General features: G+C 35.3%; 1 long non-coding RNA gene across 1 annotated transcript; it reads left to right on the top strand.

Moving 5' to 3' along the window:
• The first annotated feature begins 305 nt into the window (after window positions 1-305).
• LOC141491906 (uncharacterized) lies at window positions 306-16433 on the top strand. The gene is made up of 4 exons (XR_012469800.1): window positions 306-341; window positions 4678-4831; window positions 14337-14398; window positions 16376-16433. It is a non-coding gene; the product is annotated as an uncharacterized LOC141491906 (long non-coding RNA).
• Window positions 16434-16913: the final 480 nt, after the last annotated feature.

Genomic DNA, 16913 nt, shown 5'->3' with positions numbered 1-16913 from the left:
GTAATTCAAATAAATTTCTAATACAATTCTGACAGTATTTCCAAGGAGACCTCATGTCAGCCTGCTATTGTCAGCACCAACTGATACTCATTTGTGGCTCATTTCTTCTCAGATAGAAAGACTGAAAATTCACTAATCATTCAAGGAGATGCCTGGTTACCTGCTAGCTCCTTATATCTTATTCCTTCCCATTTTAAGACACTCATGTATCCTTCACCTAGACTTCACCAGTTGACTCATCTTTTGTTTGTCTCTCATCTTGACACGGTCACTCATGGCTTTCTGCTCCTTCTCTGCTTCTCACAATGGACTCCTGAGCTATTTATCATGAGCTGAAACTGGTGAGTTCTTTAAGCTAATCCTTTCCCTGAAGTGTTCCTATGGATTAATCACCATATTAACCTGTCTCAGCTAAGAAATTGGTTGAATCACAGCTAGCGCTGATGTTTAAAAAAATTCTGTGGGTTTGAATTTACAGCTGACTGCTCAGATTAGCTTAAAAATGCTTTATAGTGAGTCAAGGCTACCCAGAAGCATAAACATTCACTGGGCACTGAGTGAACCTGGAGAGTATAGATTGGGTATGGCCACCCAATGAAAAGAAATGGAAGATAGAGTTCTGGGATACTTTCTGATAATTTCAAAGATTGAACCCATAGTTTCCCAATTAGAAATTCTTATATCCATGGCTATCTATGCCATATGTCACTAGTCATTATTTTAGAGACCCATAAGGAACTCAAGCAGCATTCATCCTTTCTTCAACTGATTCCAATAATAAGAGATAACTAGGAAAAATAAATGGATAGGAAATTCCAGTTTTGGTGAAAACAGTTGAATGCTCTAGTATTGCAGGCAAGGTTAAAGTCAGAAGAACACATCCAATTGCCTATTAAGAATCTTTGCATCCCAGAACTAGTTTCCATCACCAACAAAACTAGCACACCTGAGCTGATATTTCTTAGGAGGGTAGGGGTGGTCTATGCAAGCTAATATTCAGTTGCAGATCATTTTTTAATAAGTAGAACCAACTTCAAAAGCTGATTGTCATATCATAGCATTCAAAGCTGATGCTATTTACTTGATAACTTCTTGGTTCCTATCATTTAGAGGCACATTTGTAGTTTAGTGTATAGAGTGCTGGACTTGAGTCAGAAAGATCTCAGACCAAATGCTCCCTTAGAAACTTATACCTCTGTGATCCTGGACAAGTCACCTAATCTCTCTTGGCCTCAGTTTCCTTATCTGACACCAGAAGTCATTTAGTTCAATGCTCTCATTTTACAGATGAGAAAACTGAGACTCAGGGAAGTTGTCTCACTCAAGTTGTTACCAAATTAGATAATGTATAAATTTTACAAACCTTCAAATGATCTATAAATGTTAACCATAATTATTTCATTTATCTTTGACCTTGGGGGTATTCTTAAAGTGACCCTGAAAAGGCATCCCTCAGCTAGAAGAGAAAGTATTATCCTTAATATTATATGCTTCAAAGTTATAAAAATATGGGGACTAGCCATGAGTCCAACATCTTTCCTTTATGACATAGTTATATGTCAGTTAAATTGAAGAGCTGGCAGCTAGGTGATACAATGGATCACTGAGGGTCAGAAGGATAGAGATTAAAATTCTAGCCTCAGTCACTTACTAGCTGTATGACCTCAGGCAAATCACTTAACCCCAATTCCCTCAAAAAAATAAATAAATTTAGGTATTGAAGACATTTCAGGTAAACCAAAGTCACTTCCTTTTTTTATGAAGAAAATGATAGCATTCTATTTATCAGCTGGTGACCATGCATTTCTAGGCATAAGGGATAAGTGAAAGAAAATGTTGTCTGTGTAGTAACTACCCTGTGACCCAGGCATAACTCAATCCTGGAACCTATAGAGAATTTTCCCTTTACTTAACTAATTGCTTGTGGGGGTGGTACACTAGGTCTCCCAGCTATGGTTTCAATAATATTTTATCACCTACAGAGTGGATATTGTGTAACATGTATTTTTAAGTTACAAAAACTAATGGGTTTAAAATATAGTTATATTGTTTAGGATTTCTCCCTGGGTATTTTTTCCATTTGATATAAGTTGATACAAATACAACTTGTATTGTTACAAATACAAATATTTGATACAATAGAAAATGGTTATGGAATAGAATGACCAAATGACTGGAACTCATTGTTCCCCCACCTGTTAAAATAAGGGAATTAGATTGGATAACAGTTAATCTCTATGATCCTCTGGTTCCATCTTATATCTTACTACCAATTACCATTGATGACTTCCAACATTCTTCCCTGCCTTCTTGGGTAGATTTTATTAGCCACTAACCCATAGTATGGAATTGATTAATAATTCTTTATCCTAATACCAAATGGACCAAATTCCTATGAAGACTTCTGTTTTTCATCTTTAGCAATGATAAATACCTTGCTTGGGTCACAAAAACAAGAATGAATTAATAAAATAATTTATAATTTGTAGTGCTGAGTATGTTCAGAAGTTAGCAAATTTAACTCAGACCTTATTTCTAAAATAATGAATTATTCTTGAGTACAAATATTGGAAACAAACGGTGTTAGGTGTTTTTTGGTCATGTGAGTTTTGCATAAAATACACAAAATAGTTGTCCAAAAAAATGGGGTTGTTGGTAAGTGGTCTGTACAGCCACTTCAGCCCTATGGAATGAAGAAAGAAGAATATTTCTGTTGCTGTTTATGCTATTTAATTTGGTATTAACTCAGTTCCTTGAAAACAAAAAATTGGAAGTGCAACTCATCAATCATGGTTCCATTTCTCTGCACAGTGACATAAATTTTCCAGGAAGAATTAGTTATAACAGCTTGTACAGACTTGAATTATTGTTATTTTGGCCTGTTTTTTCCCACAAATGCAAGATTCATCTGAGCATGGGTAGTAATTAACAGATACACTGTCAGTAGCCTAGGGTTATGTACTATTGTGTTAGTTGGTGTCCATTGTGAGGCAACAGGTCATACTGTTTGTAATTGCATGATGGTTTCAACCAGTGACATGGCTTCCAACAAGGAAAAATATACTATGTAAGGAGAAATAATCATGATATTGGTATCTCAGAATTCTAGCCTTTCACTGTGATGAATGATCAAATACTGAGATCACTTATCAACTACAAAATCATAATACCAGGCATGCATTTTTATGTTTTCCCCCAATTGACTTCAAAGGAGTTCATGCCCATTAGTGCAATGATTCCTTCAGGATCCTGGGGAGATAGGGAAGGGGCAAGATCAGAAAATCCTAGATGACAATCAGGCATCAATCAGTTCAAGAGTCTGTAGGATAATGAGTCATCCATACTTTCCCTGATATGGCAGGGAGGCCACAGCAGTAGCTGGTTGTCTCTGGAGGTTGGACCAGGTGATCTGAGATTCTGGAAAGTTGCCCAGCCTATTCCCTGGAAGCAGAGTCAGACTGGGGGGGGGGGGGGTGAGGAACTTGTTATCCTCATTTTTAAAGTTGGAAAAAAAAGATATCCAAAAAAAATCACTCCAAGTCATCCAGCTTGTGTGGAACCTAGATCTCCTCATTTTTAGACATCTACTTTTTTTTAATGAGGCTCAGTTGCATCCCTCCAAGTTCAGCTAACCTGGGGCATACTTAAGAGTGCTTACTTAGCAATGAAGTTTAGGACAGAATGTATATACAGTTAAATTTTATGACAGAGGAAGAGAGGTAATATTAATAACCAGGAAAGTTTGTCATTCAACCTCAAAAGAATTGAGATCAGCTGGAATACTTTACTGATAACCTTATGTGCCATGTCCTCTAGAGGTGTCTAATAAATATTGATCACTAATGATGGATGATACTGAATCTTATGAATAGAATTCTGAGGAAGAAGAAAAGGAAGTAAATTGTGTAAGAGGTATAATTATTTGCTTTTGGGAGTCTAAGACTAAAATTTTAAAATATTAGAGTCACTAGTCACTAAAATATCAGGATCATTAATTCTTCATGGTCTTGGGTTCATATTTTTGAGTGGTGGTGTTGGTGGAGATGATATGGATCTTATTTGCTTAAGTACCTCTCTCAGAAGGAAACTGGGAATCTTGAAAGCCAAATTCAGGGCTAGATATTTAGTTTGTTACTATGCTAATAAAAACCCTGACCAATAACTGTCTATAATGAATAAAGAAAATTAATTAGAACAGATAACATGAAGTATTAGAAATATCCTCAGCACTCTCTTCTCAGATGAATACTTTTCCATTTCCATTGTCCCCAGAAAGAAGTTTTCCATTATATATTCACATCTAAAAACTGGAGTAAACAAGTTAAAGTATCAGCAATCTTGAATAGTCTCACCCTTCTAGTCATTGCCCATCAAACTGTCCCCAGTGGCATCCCTCTCTACTGCTCCTTCAGGCCACTAGCAGATCCTGGGAATTTCCTCAGCTTTTCTACTCACCTTCTTGTAAATCAGTCAACCTTTTTCTCAGTCTTTAGCAAATTATTTTATCTCTTTTTTTTGTAAAATGGGCCTAATAATATGAACTTATGCTACCAGGGATTGTGAGAATCCATTGAAATGGTCCACATGAATTAACTTTGCAAATCTTTTTAAAAAGTGCTATAGAAATGTCACCTTTTATTATTATAGTTCATTGTCACTTTATTTCTCTTGGTTTAGGTGAGATCTTAGGAATTAAATCAAGAAGTGATTCTGGCTCAGAGACCTCTTCTGTCCTTCATTTCCAATTGCACCTGTCAACTAATTCTTATGCTGTATTGGACAGGTCAAATTTTCTTCTGGGTTCAGCTGCCCTGCTTCAGGCTTCTGAATGGTAAGTATGTAATTGCCTTGAGAAAGGGTGAGAGGATTAGTGTTAGCCATAGTTAGACCAATAACTATTTCTAAAATTTAGTGGAGGGTCTGGAATTCACCTGTGGAAATGATAAAATTAGGTTTTTTTAACTTTATTGTTATTTGTACCTGCATATTCTTTTGCATGATTAATCTTGTTAACTGGTCCATTGTGGTAAGGTTGACTAAACTATGATTGCTACCATTTATTCCATAATGTCTGGTTTCTGACCAGCATAATCCTTCTACTAATGTATTACAATGACAATTAAGTACTTTTTGCAATGGCAAGTTCAGTCCTTTTGTGAATGTAAACAACTGAAATTGCTTTATAGAAAAAAAGTATGTGTTGGCCTCTGTCTTTTAAATCTTAGAAGATGACCAGAGACAGTAGATATGAGGTTGGGAGAAAAGGACATGGGAGTTGTATGCATATGGGTCTCATTGCCTCTGACTTTCAGTTTGTTTTTTATGTCTTTGATGGAAACAGTACAAAGACCTCACTTTCATAATGTTCTACTCTTAATACTTTGTTTAATTACACTTTTTGTAAAAGATTTCATGAGGCAATTTGAATAGAGTACTGGGTAAGGAGCTGGGAAACATTCTGAATTATCTGCTCTTCAGTAAATCAATTATGTGACCTTGGGCATGCCATTTAACTTCTCTGTACTTCATTCTTCCTATCTGTAAAATGGGAGTAATACCTACCCCTATTTACCATTAGATATAATGTCTGTAAAACATATGAACTCTTTGGAGAACAGCTCAGTATAAATAGAAAATAATCTATTAAAGTTGGTTTATTTGTACAAAAAAAGCATGTGTGTGATCCATTCATAACCACGGATCCATTCATAACTGCAAGACCCTACAATATATTAAGTAATAAACAAAAAGGGTGACTATTACCCTGCTTAATGCAATTATCAGGATACTTTAGAATCTAGAGACTGACTTAGGAGAGTGATATTCAGTGAAAATGATATCCACTTAGGAGAGTGACATTCAGATTTTAACAAATTTTACAATCAATTTATTTTTTATCTTAATTGTACTAAAATCTCCCCTCTCCTTACCTCCACTGGAAAAGAAAACAAAACTCTTTCAAAAAATGCACTCAGTCTAAAATGCAGATGTAGGATCCAGAGTAGAATCCATGCTATCCACTTTTAGGTTCTAGAATCAAGTTACAGATTACAAAAAAAAAAACATGGCTTAATCTGCATCTTGATTCTATCACTTGGAGGTGAGTAGAAGTTTTATTTTGAATTCAATAAAATTGTAGTTATGGATTGAACTCATCTGAATTTCCAAGCTTTTCATAGAGATCTGTCTTCACTATGTTTTAATTATTGTATCATTGTTCTTAGTTCTGCTGACCTTACTCTGTATAAGTTCATACAAATCTTCCAGGTTTCTCTGAAACTATCCCTCTCATTCTTTCGTATTGTCCAAAATATTCCATTATATACATATGCCACAATTTGTTCAACCATTCCCGAATTGATGAGCACTCCTCTAGACTCCAGTTCTCTACCATCACAAGAAAGAGCTGCTACAAATATTTTTGTATATTTAAGTTCCTTACATCCTTGTATCTCCCTGGGGAACAGGTTCACCACTGCCATTTCTGGGCATAAACAAATCCAATTGCACCTTTGTTCTTTATGCATTCATTACCTTATGAATTCATGGTCACTGGAATAAGGTATAAGCCTCAGGGGTTCTGGGAAACTTACAGATAAATATTAAGAAGTCCAGATAAGGTCACAAGAATGGAACCTACCTTTGTAAGAATAAGCAAACCTGTCATGGGGTGATTCATATTCTTCCTTCTTTTTTTCTTTTCTTCATTACCTTACCTTCCTTTTACAGTGCTGAAAAATCCCAGAAGTAACAGCACCTTTGCTTCCCCATTTGTCATTGCCCTAAATGCCATAGAAAATAAGGAAAATTAGCAAAATATAAATTTCATATCTCTCCTATATAGAATCTGGAAAATCATTTTTTCTTACTGCCTCACATGAAGACTTGTTTCATCCTCCATGACAGCCTTCTTGAGTCTGCATTTATTGAAACCTGTAGGTTTTGTTCATGAGTTTTCTTTATCCTTTTACTCAAATATGCCCTGGTCCACTATTCCACAGTAAGACAATTGCCATTCAGGAATCTAGGAAACTCCGAGGGTCTGGGGTTTCCTTACTGCAATCTACTCAAGTTACCCTTATTGTTAGACATCATTTGACCACTTAAAATCAATTAGTGCTTACAAAGTAATATTTGCTTAAAAGATATAGCAAGAACAAAGAAAATCTAATATCTTAGGCTCATTTTCACTTTTATATCACTTCAATTTCTGGGGGAGACAGTTGGTTTGAATTTAGTTGAGTTTCTACATTGTTTTGATCCCACAAAATTCATATTCAATGGTAATATCACTGAATATGAGTATTTGACCCAACTGTCATTAGGGGTAGGCCCCAAAATTTACTTCTAAAGATGACATCTTGATCCTTGCAGGACTAATCTTACACTGGTTACAAACTCAGATTCTATAATACTAAGATCCTGTGGCACCATCTTAACTTTTATAAACTCACAAGATTTGAGTCTCTACTCTTTTCAAGGAGAAAAGAAAAAAATACAATTAAAAAAACAAGTACAGAGGTCAAGAACTAAGGGTTATTTCTCATCAAAGTCACATGGCTTCTCTAAGGACTACCTGTGGTTCTTGGAAGAGTCAAACCACCAGAATCAAATGGAGTCAGAGAGTCTGAGCTAAGGCTCACTCAGGTCTTTTTAAATATACTGGCAAGTTTTGTCTTGTGTCAATATCCCATCTTTCCTGATGTGGATACTGATTTACTCTGAAAGCATCAATTTAGAAGAGAATTTGCTGCTCAATGTAGGAAGCAAAAGGACAGGGGAGACTAATCACATCCTTTCATATATTTAGGAAAAAACTCATAGATGTGGGCAATGGCAATAATTTATCCCATACTTAAATCAAATCTATGTTTGATCTCCATTCTGCTCTCACTTTTAAGTCAAATGTCAATTTAGTGTGACCCAGTACTATATTGTCTTTGGTATTGCTAATATATTAGAAGTGGAGCAAGATCTCCATCATTTTGAGTAAATCTACTATGGGGAATTTGTGGGGAAAGACAGCCCAAGATTACACAGAATGAATTGTATGGGAGTGAGGGAGAAGTTTGAATCTACAAAGAAATACCTATACTGATGAAACTTCAAGTTGGAGTCAAAAGTCCTGGATTTAAATATAATTTCTGAAATTTATCATTTATTATTAGTTGCTGGCAATGGGTCAGTCATTTAACTTTAGTTTTCTCATTTGTAAAATGGAGATGATAATAATACTTGCACTACCTATCCCACAGGGTTGTAGAAAGGGAAAAGACCTTTAGAAACATCAAAATGCTATAGAAATTATGGTTGTTAGGTCCCTGCTTAAGGAAACAGAAACACTCCTTGACATTTTTTTTTTAGTTTTTGCAAGGCAATGGGGTTAAGTGGCTTGCCCAAGGCCACACAGCTAGGTAATTATTAAGTGTCTGAGACTGGATTTGAACTCAGGTACTCCTGACTCCAAGGCCAGTGCTCTATCCACTGTGCCACCTAGCCGCCTAGCCGCCCCCTCCTTGACATTTCTGAGGATAGCTATGGTCTGAGTAGATTGATAAAACTTGGTAGTGGGCAAGGAAGTTACCACTGCCTCTAATTCTTATTTTTTTAAACTAAATAAATATTTTATTTAGTCTCTTATCTCCTTCCAATTGAAAATAGAAAACAAAGTCCTTCTAAATGTGTGTAGTGAAGTAAAACAAAATTCCACATTGGTCATTTTTTTTAAAAAAAATCAATTTTCTCTTTGATTCCGTCACTTTTCTGTACCAGGAGATGGGGGAGGCTCTTTCATCATGAGTACCCTGAAATTGTTTTTGGTTAAATGCCCTAATTTGAATGTTTCAAATGTCTATCTTTACTCTTTAAGCAAAGTGGTAAATAAAGCACAATAAGAAAACAAGAAAATCTTTGGTATATATTCATCAAACAAGGATTCAATTTTTACTGTTCTCTTTAGATTGTAGAGTGGAGAAAATGGTGACATTAAGGGCAGTGATTGTAGTAATTGGAGTGATAATGAAAAGTGTTGTCCCTCATTCTTACCATGTGACTGATTCATCCCCCCCATACATTTAACTGATGACATGCATTCTTTGAAACCTATGAAAAGAACTTCCAAGAAATAATAAATTAGATAAGCCTTTAAAAATTCATATTTGACATTAATTATTTTCCATTTTTATTTTTTAAAAACTTCTTAATTTGTTGGCTTTTAAAAATTATTAATTTGTTTCCTTTCCAATGGTTTTTTAAAAAAAACTTATAAACAATTCATTAGTCTTCTTTTTTGCTAATATAAGTGATATGTATATTTCCTCTAAGGGCTGCTTTCCTACATTCCATAAATTCTGATATGTTGACTCACTGTTAATATTAATCTCAATAGAAATGGATATTTATTGAACACCTGCAACATTCAAGACACAATACCAGGTAATATGAGGGATTCAGACATGGATAAGAAAACATTCTATCTCTCAAGGACAGTTGCAATCTTCTGGCAAGAAAGGGACACATACACAAATGATTCTTAATTCAAAGGATAATGAATAAGCTCATAGGTAAGGTATAAAGTACTATAGAATTTCAGAGGAATGAGAGAAAAAAAAAGCGTAGCCAAGCTCTTTGGACAGACTTCAGTAGGTACTCAAAACTGTTTATTGAATAAATACACCCAAATGAACAGTTTTGTGATAATTTATATGTTAAATATTAAATACAATGTTAGCTTAATATGATGTCTGACCCATAGATGATACTTAAAATTTTTGTTGACTTGGTGGAAAGGATTTAGAGATCATCGTTTCTAACTTGCTTATCAGGAAAATGGATCCCACAATTATTAAATTGTTTGATCAAGGTCATAGATCTTGGTAGTTATGAAATAGAACTAAAATCATTATCTCAATCAAGTGTTTTCTCCTGTTACTTCTAATAAAAAATAGTGTACTGAGTGATCTCCAAACCTCTTTCAATCTCTTGCAATCCAAGATAGGACTGATTCATTCAAAAGTAGCTATATATGACCTATATTTCCTAATGCAGATGATACAATCAAAGCACTGACAAATGTGAAAATATTATATGTGTCAGACATAATCAGCATGATCACTTTTGTCATCATCATGAAGATGGAGTTAAAGCAACACAAGTAAAGGAATCCTTATTCTGCTTGCCTGGAGGTAGATGGAATTTCCTGTATAATGTATTTAGCTTGGCTGTCTGCTTTCTGAAAAAAAAGCCTGTTATGAGGAAAGAATTATTATGTGTAAAATTTATGAAATCTTGAAAACATATCAATTCATGTCTGACAGATCAATTTGAATTATTATTTATTCTCCTTTCAAACAGAATAAAATTATGAATATTTAGCAAAAAAAGTTTCAGAGCAATAATCCAATGAAATTAACTAAATTAGAAAGTAAATTTCCTTCAGATGTTTAATTAAAATGCAAGTTATGCCTCCCCTCTTCTCATTCCCCATCTCCCCCCGCCCCAGAATAGCAAGCAATGCTAAACATAAATGGAAAGAGATTGAGACATTGCATCTTTTCTTTGAGTGGATGGAGGAGCCTCTTTTTAAGTTGAGTTGGCTTTACTTTGGTTATTTGGGCCAGTTGGTTACTGTTGTCATCTGCCTTCACACTTCCACCCATCAGAAACAAGGAAGGTAAGACTAATTAAGTCAACTATACATTGTGCAGGTACAAATATATAAGTGTGGCTTGTTTTAAGGTCAGTTTCCAAATAAAGTGAAAATAAAAACTTGGCAAATGTTGTAGAGACAAAGGATTCTTTTAGAGAGGAATATATTTGCCAATATATTTCTTTCATTGACCTTGTTTCCAATTGTTATGGTTTTTTTAACATGCTAATGTATTTATTTCCCTTGAGATGAGTAAGAATGAAGAATGCTTGGGATTCCCTTATGATTAATGACCAACCTTCCTCTTTCCTTTACTGCTATATTCCATAAGAAGCACTTAGAAAAAAAATAATGGAAAGAAACTTTAGGCATATTTTGTCATAGAATCACATAATCTCAGAAATGGTAAGGAATCAAAGGTCATTTGGACCCTTCTACAGCATACCTGACAAGTGATTATTTAGCCTTCCAGTAAAAAAGGAATTCACTACATTTGAGGAAATCCCATTACATTTTTGAATAGCTCATTGCTAGGATTTTTATTTTGGTGGTGAGGAGCTTATTTTAAGTTAAAATTTGTTTCCCACTGACTTACATTCAATGACCTTAGTTCCACTCTTTGAGACCAATCAGAATAAATCTAATCTTTCTTCTTTACATGATACACCTGAGGAAAGTAAGACATGAGATTTTGAGTTTCTTTCTCAAAGTTATACAAGGAAAAATCCACTTTTCTTCTGATATATGTATATGTATATTATATATATATATATAATATATATGCTTATTGTTGTTCAGGGAGAGGTATTGAGAATACCTTCTTCAATGAACAACATTATCAAGCTTACCAGGAATCTGTAAATGCCAATCTTTCTTTGCTTAGACAGTGATCCCCAAAATCAGAAGGAATTCTAATGGGGAAAGCCATAGAACAGCTATTTTTAGGACCTTACTTCTACTGGATATTTTCCAGAAAACCATGCTTACTTCCTGATATTCATGGATTGAAGAATTGATTGATCTTTGGAATCTATTGCTCAGGGAAGATTTTCTTTATTTGGCTTCCCATAAACCATCGCTGGTCAGGGTCATTGTACTTCCAAAAAGTACATTAAAAAAATCCTGAGAAGATATATTTACTCTAATTATTTTATCTTCCTTCCACCCTGACCTATTCAATTTTTAGGCTGCATTGAACATTTTTGTTGAGAAATCCTGAGACACGGATTCACTTAGATTATATGTGTACACACACTACATTTCTTTTCAACTTGCTTGATTTTTGAATTCTGCATAGTCTATGTGTACTGTGTCTAGTAAATGCAGCTGTAACGCAGGCACTGGAACTGGCCCAAGCTGCTCCCCTAGAACATCTTTTCCTCTCTTAAATTAGAATTGACTGCATGTCAACTTTCTTCTGTGCTCTTTGCTCACATTAGAGTGATGCAGATAAATACAATGCCAAAAAAATGACCTTTGCCTCAGATACTGCAGAAATTCCTACCTTCCTATATCTGATGGATAAACCTATCTTCAGCAGTAAATTATGGATATTAAGATTTTCTGTGATTCTGTAATGGTGGTAGAACTTCACTCATTCTGGGGCAGTTAGGTGGTACAGTGGGTAGAGCATCAGCCCTGGAGTCAGAAAGGACCTGAGTTCAAATTTGACCTCAGACACTTATAATAATTACCTAGCTGTGTGACCTTGGGCAAGTCACTTAATTCCATTGCCTTGCAAAAAAACCCTTTACTCATTCAAGCTGAATTAATTTGGAATTCATGGTAATTGTCTCTGGGGCTAAAGACAGCTTTCTTATTATCTTTGAAAAGACTTGAGAAGAAGATTATTCCTATAAGTCAAATTACAATTTGAGAATAAATTCTTTTGGAAGATTTTGGTATTCAATTCAATCCAAAGAGTACCTGCTCAGATACTGTCATTTGGAAGCTAGGTAGTGCAGTGGTTAGTACAGTAGGTATGGAATCAGAAAGACCTGAGTTCAAATCTTTTTGGCCATAGCGTTCCTTACATACTTCCACTACTAATATTATATTTATTTAGCACTTTAAGGTTTGAAAAGCCACATGTATTTATATTATCTCATTTGATCTTCACAGAAACCTTGTGGGGATAGGTCTCATCATTACTCCCATTTTACAGATGGAGAATAAAAAGGGATGAGAATAAACATTTACATACATGCCAGACATCGTCCTGAATGTTTTTAAATTATCTCATTCAGACCTCACAAAACACTACAAGATAGGGATTATTTATTAATATTTTATGATTGAAGAAACTGAGGCAAGCAGACACAGTTGGTAAGTATCTGAGGTTGCATATGAACTCAGGTCTCCTTGACTTTAGGTCCAGGACGCTATGCACTGTGTTACCACCTAACTGTTCACATGTGTTCTCTTACAACTGTCTCTGACTTGTATGCCCCTTTTCTGTATCTTCCCTATAAGTGTTCACTCCTCTGAGTGATACTGTGAGTTCTGGAAAATGAGTGTGTCCCAAGCTTATTGGGGAACATTTGTTGATATTTTCTTTACTATTTGTTTTGAACTGTTTCTGCTGATTGACTAGAAAAGCTGAAAACAGTGGTGTGGGCCTAGGGGATATTATTGAGTTATGACTTTGAGTGGAGGCAGACCAATAAAATACAACTTTGGGATAGCCTAGCTACATGTACCCACTGCACAAGTTGGGAATGAGGAGTGACCATACAACACTACACACAGACAAAAATTTACAACACAAGGTCATGTACAATAATGGTAGATCTTTACATTATATAAAAATAACATTTTAAAGTTTCCAAAGTGTTTTCACATGCATTATCTTTCTTGATTCTCACAATAGTTTTTTGAATTAAGCAGATCAGGGTAAAAACATTATCTGTGGTTCAGTTTTCTTAAGTAGCTTCTTTAAGTTCACAGAGCTAGTGAGTGATGCAGGTAAAATTAGAACTCAAATCTCAGAATATGCTCTTTCCCATATAACAATGTTTTTTTAAAAAAATGCCACATTAATAATAAAGCCATAGATGGCAATGATAATTCAATTTGCAAATGACACAGAGTGAGAGGGATAGCTAATATCTTGGAAGACAGATTCAGGATTCAAAAGGAACTTGGCAGATTGGAATAATGGAACATTAAATTTCATAGGGATAAAATTCTTCATTTAAGATCATAAATCAATTGCATTAAGTACAGAGTGGGTGACTTTCAAGAATTACGTGATTGATGTCTGCTAAAAAACTGTTAATGTAATATTATATTATATTAATATAAGGAAAGTATATAGGAAACATTTGCACTTGAAGTTGGGAAAGCCTGGATTCAAATCCTAACATGATCCTCTGCTTCCATTGAAGCATCTCTCTAAGACTTGTTTACTAAATCACAGATGTGGTTATCTGCATCAATGAATAGACTTTTCATATAATGAGTTCCTGATACCAATAAAATCATGGGTTCTTTGTATATTTGTTTAGTGTACAGATAGTAATAGTTCTACTAGTATCCCCACTTGTTAGGTCATGTAATCTTGGCCTTGAAGGGGATCGGCAGTACTATAACTATTTTATTTTACATCTAGAACATGATGATGTATGTTCTTTGATCTTGAAGAAGACCATGACATCAGAGAGGTCACCAGTCTTGCTTTCTTCTCCAGGACAATGTAGGACCAATAGCCCCATGGATGATTGGAGATGGCCCAAGATATGAGACGATCAGGTAAAGTGACTTGCTCAAGGTCACATAACTAGTAAGTCTCGAGAACAAATAAGCTATGGCTCAAATGAATAGAGCCAAGACTTTGGTTTTGGTCACCTGACTCCAGGTCCCATAATCTTTCCATTTACCATGCCTTTTAATCATTTAAATCTCAGAATATTTTCCAGGACTTCTTTTAGAAGAGTTGTCAGCTTCTTTAGATATGTGGAGACTGTTACAAATTAGGAAATGTATTTGACTTTTGCATTGTGAGTGAAGCAGTCATAATGACACACTTTAAAATGTATTGAGTTTCTAAATTTCTGAAAATATATTCATGACCATTATTTCACTGGAAACTTCATAGTCATTACTTCAGCTTTATAAATGTTGATCCTCATCCTACTCATTCTTAAGGGTTCAAATTAAGTCCCATCCCTTTTGTAAAGTCATCTGACCTTAGCTCCCTTAGGGATTAGAAGAGCATTCTCCTCATTGTAGAGATGGGGAAGCAGCAAGGTTGAATGACTGTAGTAATAACATCAGTCTTAAAAGAGATAATTTGTAATTTTGTATTCCAGTTTGGGTTACATATTTTAGAAGGGACATTGATAAGTTGGAATATATACTTGGTAAAAATGGGTCTGTTCTTTGTTACTGCAGAAAACTAAATGAGTTGTTACTGCTACTAAGACTTTTGGTTCAACAATTCTAACATTAGAGTTGTCCAACAATGGAGAGGTTTGTTATTGGGTTTGTTCAAGTAAAGGAAAAATGTACCTTCCCAGTGCTGAGAGCAGATAATTGCATAGAGTGAATATTTTGTCTCTCCAGCACTTAACACAGTGCCTGAAATAGAGTAGGTGCTTGATAAATGTTTATATAGTGAATTTGATGTAATGTTTATGAAAAGAAGGAAAGAAGGAAGGAAGGAAAAGAGGAGGAAGGGAGAAGGAAGAAAGGGAGAGAATGAGGGAGGAAAGGAGAGAAGGGAAGCAAAGGAGAGAAGGAGAAAGGGGAGGAAGGGAGAGAGGAAAGGGAGTAAGAAAAGGAAGGGAGAGAGGGAAGGAATGAAAGAAGAGAGAAAGAAAGGGAGGGAGTAAAGAAGGGAAGGGAAGAAGAGAAGAAAGGAAAGAAGGGAGAGAGAGAGGGAGGGAGGGAGGAAGTAAGGAAGGGAAGGAAGGAAGGATGAAAGAAGGAGAAAAGGAGAAAGGAAAGAAGGAAGAGAGAGGGGAAGAAGAAAAAGAAAGGAGGAAAGAAATGAGGAAGGAATGGTGCTGGGAAAAAGGAGGAAGCAAAGAGAGAGGGAAGGAAGGAGAAAAGAAAGAAGGAAAGAAAAAGGGATAGATGAAAGGAGAAGCTAGGGGAAGAGAGATGACTATCTTATCTGTTTAAGAGACTGAAGAAGGAATTCTTCAATTAGGTATAGTATTAAACAAGATGCTATTTTAAAGCTTCCTTCTAAGATTTTATAATGAAGCTAAGTCATCCAAACTGAGAACTGCAGGGGTTCAGAGGTGGGAAAGATTATTGTGTGCTGGAATAGTTAGGGAAGAATGTATCTTAAAGGATATAGGATTAGATTAGAGCAGGATTTAGGAAGAAGGGTATGAATGAAAGGGAGGAGAAGAGGCAGGAGGGCACTTTAAAATGGGAACAGCACATTCTCTTCACAGATGGTAGAACATGCCAGCTTTGTGTGGCTACAGTAAGTAGACCTCACTGTTTACAAGGTCTACACTTCCTGCTCCTTCACCCAGCATGATTTCTCCTGGTTTTTCCTAAACAATATTTCCTAAATTGGTATGAATCAGATATAAATTTTGATGCTGGAGATCTTTTCCATATAAAATAGGAAATATGAAATTATATATATATATATATATATATATATATCAAAATCACTTAGCATAGTTCATGTGATCTTTTCTCAGAAAGAAAATAGATTTATCTCCTTATCTTAGCTTAAAATTTTGCCTGTTTCCTGCTTCTTCCTAGGATTATTCTATCTTCTTAGTCTACTCTGGAGCAACATGGATAGCAGCCTGGGACATGGTAGGAGTACTAGATATGTTCTGAAATTATCTATGTGACTTCAGGCAAATCACTTAACTCTCTGGACCTCAGGTTTCTCATCTGTAAAATGAGATATTTGGACCTGATAAATTCCTAATACTCCTTTCAGCTTAATCCCAAAATGTGACTGTAGCCAAATTAATTTGGGAAATGCTGTCTTATAGATCTTTCTGGCTCTGTTCCTTTGGGTATTCTTTCTCCAGCTTTCCCAGCTCACTCTGGATACTGCAGTGATGACTCAGGTAGAATTTATGCTCCCATCAGTAACTCTTGCATCTCCCTATTGTCTGCTAGATTCTTTTGTCTTGTTCTTATTAACAGGCCTGTGCAGTCAGGGATTTCCCAGCTCAATTTGGGCAAGTTTTCCTACAAGAGTAAGTTCTTATTCTTGTATGCAAACCTTTTGGGACCCAGCTTGATTTGTCTCAACAGACTGTGTAGCAGTTATTTCAAGTTGCTG

Source organism: Macrotis lagotis, chromosome 6, assembly GCF_037893015.1.
Source record: "Macrotis lagotis isolate mMagLag1 chromosome 6, bilby.v1.9.chrom.fasta, whole genome shotgun sequence".
NCBI classification, from domain to species: Eukaryota; Metazoa; Chordata; class Mammalia; order Peramelemorphia; family Peramelidae; genus Macrotis; species Macrotis lagotis.
The sequence above is the reverse complement of the archived record's forward strand: the minus strand, read 5'-3'. Positions and strand labels throughout refer to the sequence as shown.